We start from the raw sequence: 8,081 nt of genomic DNA, 5'->3' as shown, positions 1-8,081 counted from the left end.
TTCTTTATCCCCTACTATCTCTATCCTCTATTATCCCACTGCAAATGAACCTCTTCTGATAATTAGCCTTTGAAAATGAGTTTTGAAAACTGTTTTTTCTGAAGAAGTATTAATTTTTGTCCACCTGAGTGATTTTTATTGCTTAGGGATTCTTGCAGTTACAGAGTAGCAATTTGGCTAAACACTGTCATTCAGCCACATAGAAATGAAGATAAAGATTAAAAATATCCTCTCATTTCAAAATTGCCCAAGAAATATAGATGAACATAATTTATTTGCCTATTTGTGATCTGGTCATAAAGCAGTGATAAAGTCTTTTGTCATTACACACAAATGGCATTTTATTTCTTATTTTTATAGCATAGATAAGAAAGGATTTTACATCAACATGGATGAAGAAATTAAAAGTGTTCATGAAGGCCATAAACACAGCTCCTTCTTTTGATTTAAAGCAGTTTTGGCAATGACTGCTGAAGTTTATCAAATCAGAAACTCCAGAGTCTCATTGCATTAAATGGCTAATCAGAGGAATCTTTCCACAGTGATTTTTATTATGTCAGTTAACTCTTTATATGCTCTTCAGAGAGGCTAGTGACATCCCAGTGTAATTAGATGCTCAACAATGAAAGCTTAAATCACTAAAATTTAGTCAAATGTGAAGTACTAAGGCTGAGAGGTTTAGTTTGTTCTGACATTAGCTAATTTATCTAATATGTCACTAAATGTCCTCTGCTCAATTCCTTGATTGAGTTGAATGATGGTGATGTGATTCACTGTACTACCTTATGTTTAATCATCTTGACTTGTCTAAATGTCTTTGACATTTACAGATGTCTTTGCTCTAGCATACCTCCTTGTGTTTTCCCAAAAGATATGGCTTGAGAGACATTCTAAAGAGTCTCAGTGATTATTTCTCAGTAGACCTTCAAATGGACTCTGAGAATTAAATACTTTTCCCACCGCTTCATGGTTTTTTCCATTGTGAGTAAGGAAAACGATTTAAATTTAGTCAATTTTCCTCTTTAAGGTCAAGCCTCTTTAGACTCATCATTTTCCATCCAGAACTGATCTTTTATTATCATGGCAAAGGGAATATTATTAGCTTATATGCGCATAATCATAGGATATTCCTGTCAGGTTTCTGGTAGTGGATGTTTGTTTGTAATACAGGCCATTACAGTTAGTTAGAGTCAGTAGGAAGCCTTTATTTTACGTTCCTTCACATTGCCCAACTTTGACCATGTTGACAGAAGCTTTTTCCATTCTTGGTCTCTGTTTTATTCTGGTTTGATTTTGACAGTTGGGGAAAAGCTTTCCACTTGTTCCTGCCCTGAACCCTTATTTTACTGGAGTGAAGGTAGCACAAGCATTTATTTTTTCTCCCTGGTCCTGTGTCAGTCAATTTATATTTGAAAGTTTTGACAAAAGGGTCCTATAATCCAAAATTGGATTGTGGGGATTAGCTAGAAGTAATATGAAGGAATACTTTATATGAGTGCCAGATGATCATGCTAGTCTATAATTTCTTTTTGGAATCCTGTCTGGTTGTTCACACCCTGGACAACACAGTGAAGTAATAGTTTGTTTTTTAGGTGACAGTGGCTTGGTTTGAATCATGCTTTCAACCTCACTTAACATGCATGTGGGAAACTACTATTGTTGGGCATCTAAAAATCCATAATTTACTTAACTATACAATGCTGGATATATGTACTTACAAAAAGTAAGGGCTGCAAAGGAAAATGAGGGTTGAGAAATACTCTTAGTGGGCTTTATCCCAGCTTTTAGAGTGGCAGAATATGAGAATTGCTTCTTGCTTAGTGTGTGAAATGGGAGTTAGTCGAGGCACGTTGAACCTGGGGCTTTGTCTTCCTGGCTCTCTGCAGTGAGAACAGAGAGGAAAGCAGAGAGGAAAGCAGAAGACAGCAACTGGAGGAAGACAGTGTGGAATGGACCCTGGACCACAGGGTCCATTCTCTTGTGGTTTTTCAGGCACTCTCCTTGTATTTTTAATCCCTAACCTGTTGTGCTTTAATTGACCAAAGAAAAGTGTTGTATATGGTGTATTTTTTTCTGCCATCCTCTGGACACAAGGCTTATTTACGGTAGTTTTGTTTTGGAACATCGTGTTATGCTTATTGCTTTGTCTTAGGGAATGTTGGTCAAAGATGTTTGCCCTTTGCTCTGGCTTTGAGTTGGGCTTTACAGTAATTATTAATTTTATGGGAAAAACTCAGTTCTCTGTGTCTGATTTTTGAAATGTCAGCCTAAGCTTCCTATGTGAGGTAATTTGTTTGTAAGACAATAAAAATCAGGTGAAAATGCAAAGTCAAAACCATTTTCTTGAGATGCAATTGAGAGTACTAGGCAAAATGTCCAGAATAATGTGAAAAACAGTGTGATGAACATTAATAATCTAACAGTCCAGTGCTCTCTTTTCACTAGCTTTATGTTTTAGCTTTTTTAAACAGTTTTAAATAATCTGCTTAATTTCTTTTTTCTGTGAAATCTGATGAAGAAATTAATTTCAAGTAATTCTGCCTCAGTGAGTCTCAAGAGAGAGAAAATTATTTTTGATAGTAATTTTAAGGGAGCAAACATTTCTAGGGAAGCAAAGTTTGTAATTTATATCCTGTTAGACTTGTTGGCGGCAGTAGGAGAAAAGTTCAGGATCATGTCATGGTCAGTGAGAGAAAGAAGCACCCAGAGCTAATGAATGGAGTAATATTGAAATCTTACAACAGTTTTAATGCATAAAATAGTAAAAAAAAAAAGTGTCATGTGTTTAATTTTGGACTGTATGTATTGGCAGTCAGAGCATGGAGAAAATATACTGGGTTTTATGTGTGTTTATGAACATGGTTTCCATATTATATAGGGTTTGTAATATTTGACTTTATTTTAGCTGGTAATTTGATACTTTGAATCATTCTTTGCAATTTGTTGTAGTATTGCAGAGACTGGGTTGTCCCTGAGGATTGCAGAAGGTGGCAGTCTGGGCTCCTACCTCAGTTTGTGGTCTCTTATCCTTTTATCTGCTGTGCAATTCTGAGAAGAATCTGGTTCTGTCTTCATTTGTTCCAATCAGGCATTTATAGATAGTGGCATTGTCTCTCCTTTCCCTTTACTTATCAAGGCTGAATAAACACTATTCTCTCCACTTCTGGTATTTTCTGTGCTTTAGCCTTTGACTATCTTAGTCCTTTACTGGGCTGGTTTCTTTATATCCTTGTGTTGGAGAGGACAGTACAACATAAAATCTCTTCAATGACTTCCAGATCTTCCAGTTAACAGCAGGTTTATGCCCTAATCAACATTCTGTTCAGTCATAATTTCTGTATATATTTCTGTAATTTTCTATAGATACCTACAAGCTACAATATAAAATGGAACCACATGACTAGGAGAGACTGACTACATCTGAATGCTAGATAGCCTAAAAAGCTACATCACTTTTCCTATTTATGGGGAAAATTAAGGTTAAATGACTGTCCTACTTAGGAAAGGATAATTTGAATATGTTTCTTTCCTATGGAGATGATTACAGGAGTTACTCTGCTGTTGAGTAAAAGGTGGATTATAGCTATTACTTTTTCCACTAACAAGTTGATATTTGCAAGAAGCGTAAGTCAGTGTATTATTGCACCCTGAGAAGATTGTTGATCTCAGGATTTGACATCACTGCTGCCTGAGCCTTTAAATTTAAATTAGGGTGGTTTTGTATCAAGTGAATAAATGTTCAGGTAATTTAGGTTCTTTCCATACTGAATGACAACTGCGCGGCAAGTCTGAGGACTGAAGCTTTAGGCACGGGTTCTAAAACAGAGGTTGGGCACACCTTTATGCACATGCCCAAATCTGATCTTCATTTCACAGCACAAGCATTCGCCAGCTGGGAGAATGCTTGTGAGAAGGGGAGCCTGGAGGCCACAGATGAACAGATTGCTCAGTATGTTCCATTATGGCAAACCTCAGTGTCTTCACAGTGATCTATGCCATGGTGGCTGGCACAGCTATTTGTTTTGAAGGTGGCCATGACAGCAAAGCTATAAACACCAATAGATTGTGGTGTTTTTTAAATATCTTATCCATGAAAAACTGGGCAAGAAATGACTAGTACAGAACAGGTGGTAGGTGCAGAGTTAAGTGTTCTCATGCCAAAAACATTTAGTGCCAGTTAGTGCCATAACATTTTGGGTTTTGTTTTGGTATCAAGTAAGCTTAAGGAGAAGCTCTTTTCCAGAAACAAGCACAGAATTGACTTTGGATTCATGCATAAGTATTAACTGTGTGTTGAGAGTTCTGTACTTGAATTGCATCAGAACCCTATTTTGCATTTAAGAAAATGCAAATCTAAAGTTGTTATGTTTTGCTGTGAGAACAAACAAGTCTAGTGTGAGCAAACATTTACATGCCTGCATCTGTAGACAGCTCTGAAAAAGCACAGATCTGTTTCACCTGGGAAGGTTAATAATAAACACATTCATATTCACAAAATGGATTGAGTTTTTCAAGCATTCTACAGATAAAACACGCTTTGTGGGAGAAGAAGTGAATAGAAATATTGGAGCTTTTTTTTGTACCATAATTTTATGTTTAGAACAGATTCTTGGTGTCAGTCTTCTTTGGGACCCATGCCATTGTTGCTTCTTCTGAAGACCAGGTGACTCTCCTTTACCAATGAGGTCTCTAGATCCTGGATTGGTGGCCAGTACTACTTGAACCAAGACAGGATGAAGTGACATGTTCTCCTTTTCCATGGCTCAACCCTTCTCAGCAGGTAAAGTCTATCAAAACGGAGTGTTGGTCTGCTGGAGGGCAGGAAGTCTCTGCAGAGGAGTCTGGACAGGCTGGACTGATGAGCCAAGGCCCGTTGTGTCAGGTTCAGCAAGTACAAGTGCCTGTTCCTGCTTTTGGGTCACTGCTCCAGACAGCACCACAGGCTGGGGGAAGAGTGGCTGGAAAGGGGCTCTGGGAGCACAGGAAAGGAGCTGGCATGCTGATTGACAGTGGCTGCACCTCAGCGTGTGACCAGGGGCACCTCGAGTGCTCTGCCCAGCACTGCCTCCAAGGATGACACTGAGGTGCTGGAGCATGTCCAGAGAAGACCAATGCATCTGGGGCAGGGTCTGGAGAACAACTCTGATGAGGAGCAGTTGAAGAAGCTGGCAGTGTTTAGCCTGGAGAAAATGATGCTCAGGGGGGACCTTATTGCTGTCTACAGCTCCCTGAATGAAGGATATAGTGAGGTGAAGGTTGGTCCCTTCTCCCAGGGAACAAATGACAAAACAAAAAGGAAATGGTCAAGTTGTACCAGTGGATGCTTAGGTTGGATAGCAGGGAAATTTCTTCACAGAAATTTTTTTCAGGCATAGGAACAGGCTGGCCAAAGAAAGTGATGGGGTCAGCATCCCTGGAACTGTTAAAAAATGGTGGATATGGCACATAAAGTATACTTTGATGGTGAACATAATGATAGCCTGATAATTTGGCTTGATGATCTTAGAGGTCTTTTCCAGCCTTGAGGATTCTATGGTTCTGTGAGTCTATGAATCCTATGCTTCTGCCATGGTGTATTTTGTTGAAGAGACTGAGGAGCCTGAGCTAAAGGACTACAAGACAGTCATTAGAGATCTGGAATGTATTGGGTGATATCAGAGATCCCTGAGAGGAAGGAAAGCGCTGTGAGTCTCTCTCTTTTCAGTGAATCTCTTGCTTCTGCTGCTTCACTGCCCGTGTCCCCATTTTTCCTATATTTGAAATTCACAGATACCTCATAGCTGCCTACATTCTCCCCTTCCTTCTTCAGCAGGTTTTCCTGCTGTTTTTGTGGAACAGGAAAGAGGACTGCCCTGGGGACAGCTGGAGGGGAATCCTGGAGAATCAAACATTCTTATCCTACCCTTGCCTTGCAGATGACAGCTGCTGTCTCTCCTGGGAGCTGAAGGAATGCTGCAAGTTCTGCTGTCTGGCCAAGAGAGCAAGAACAGGAGCTGTGCATGTGGGCAGCTGGTCAGGCTGGACACCCAAACATGCAGAGTTCTGTGGTACATTGCTCTTTGCTCTGCAAAGAAGTCTCCAGTTCTTTGTGCCCTGGTAGTGAAACTGTGGTGGGATACTAGGACAAATCAGCTTACATGCGACCAGACAGAAGTCATGATTGTCTTGGTGGTGATTGTTTGACAATATGATTTTGCCAGAGAAGTTGGGTTTTGAAAAATGTTAATTTTTAAAACTGTAGAGAAGTGTAAGAGGACTTCTTTCTAGGAAAAAAAACTAACCACTCCACGGAATTGTTTAAGCAGCAGAATTACAGAGGATTTGGGAAGGTTCACCTTAAACAAGAAATGGGATTTGCCATAAAAAATATATCATGTAAGAGGAAGAAATATTACATGAAACAAATGAGAACTGGATTAAACTGAAAAAAAAATCCATTGTCAAAATCCTAAAAAGACTTGGTTTTTTATTGCTAGCACAGAGTAACTTAACTTCTATAATATTAATTAGTTGAAAAGGGAAACCTTTCTTTTTCTAAATAGCACCACACATTGATTCTTATACCATATTCCTTCTGTACAAAAACATAATAATTCAAACAAAAAAGATACTGAAATTCAGAAGGGTGTTTGTCTGGATGGGTGACATGGTGCAGACACAGGTGTTTGTCAGGATCAGCAGGATTTTTCTGAGTGCTATTTATTTATAGAAAAATGCAGTTTTACTCCACTAAAAGTATATATGTACTTGGATTGATATTTGGTAGTGATTTGGTACTAACAGCCACCCTGGAGTTTCAGCATTCCTGAAATATTTTTCTTCCATTTAGATTCTTGGTACTTGGCTGTTAGGAAGGGTCATGGCAGCTGACAAAGAAGAAGCAAAAAGAAGAGGTTTCTCTAACCAACCTTGAGCTCTAGAATACTTGTGGTTAACATTGTCCTCAGTTTGGGGTCCAAGAGACCTCATTCAAAGCTTCTGATCAGAAAAGGCTTTAAAATTATAAATCCCACTGCTGTAACCTCTAGGCTACGAGTTGAATAAGGCCAATATATCCTCCCAGGGCCTGCTGGAGACTGAAATTTCATGCAGAAAATCTCAAAGTGGGATTACTTGTTTCATATAAATTGCATCCAGTAAACCTCTTATTTCTCTATCATAATTTCTGTTAGAAAAGAGTTTTAGACATAATAAGAACATTTAAGTAATGTAAGAAAATGAAAAAAATGATAAATGGTTTACAAGGTTCATGATGCTTAATAGTGAAAGTGGGAGATTTTGAATCACTTTTAGTTCCAGCTGTCTCTGCTTTGGTTTGCTAGAGAATGTTCTCTCACTAGAACTTGCTCTAATACAGTCAGAGAGAATAAGTAGGACATTTCATATTAAAAAATTGTGCATCAGTAAATTCATTGTACATTGAAAGATTAAACATTTAGGCAGAAAGCATTGCTTGATTCTTACTTTCTTTGGCAAGCACTAACAGGCATTGGTTTGGACTCAGTAGTAACAAGTTAAATAAATGAAATGGTGGCACATATTATTCAGTGTCTTTACTAGAAATCATGGCCTAAGGATGAATATGCATTATTCCCCTTGGTAGCTTCAAGACCAAGGAAATAGACTCTTATCACATCAGCAAATCTCAATGGGTATCACTTAAAAGAACAGAAAGATATACACACACTATGTCAAATGTAACCAGAGTTCAGTAAATATGTGTGAAATCTGCTGGAAAGTTTAAAATAGAGTAATTTGAGTCACTAGATGAGGGGAAAAGTAAAAAAAAAAAAATAAAAGAAAACTGTGAAATGGTCATGCTTAAAAACCAGAGAAATCCTGATTTACAATACTAATAGGGATGAACATGTTTACAGATTAATAAGGATAGACAGAATCTTTTAGATAGCCCTTATTTTTGAGTCCTATAAGAAGTCAAATCTTGCCTTCCTTTATAGTATTTGTTGATTTTAACTAGCGTAAGAAAGAAGAGGGTTTGGCCATGTGTTTTGTACTATAAGTAAAGGTAATGATTCAGGCTTTGAAACTTGGTTTCAAAGCTTGAATGTCAGATTAATTTG

The sequence above is a fragment of the Serinus canaria genome, chromosome Z, assembly GCF_022539315.1.
Source record: "Serinus canaria isolate serCan28SL12 chromosome Z, serCan2020, whole genome shotgun sequence".
NCBI lineage: Eukaryota > Metazoa > Chordata > Aves > Passeriformes > Fringillidae > Serinus > Serinus canaria.
The sequence above is the reverse complement of the archived record's forward strand: the minus strand, read 5'-3'. Positions refer to the sequence as shown.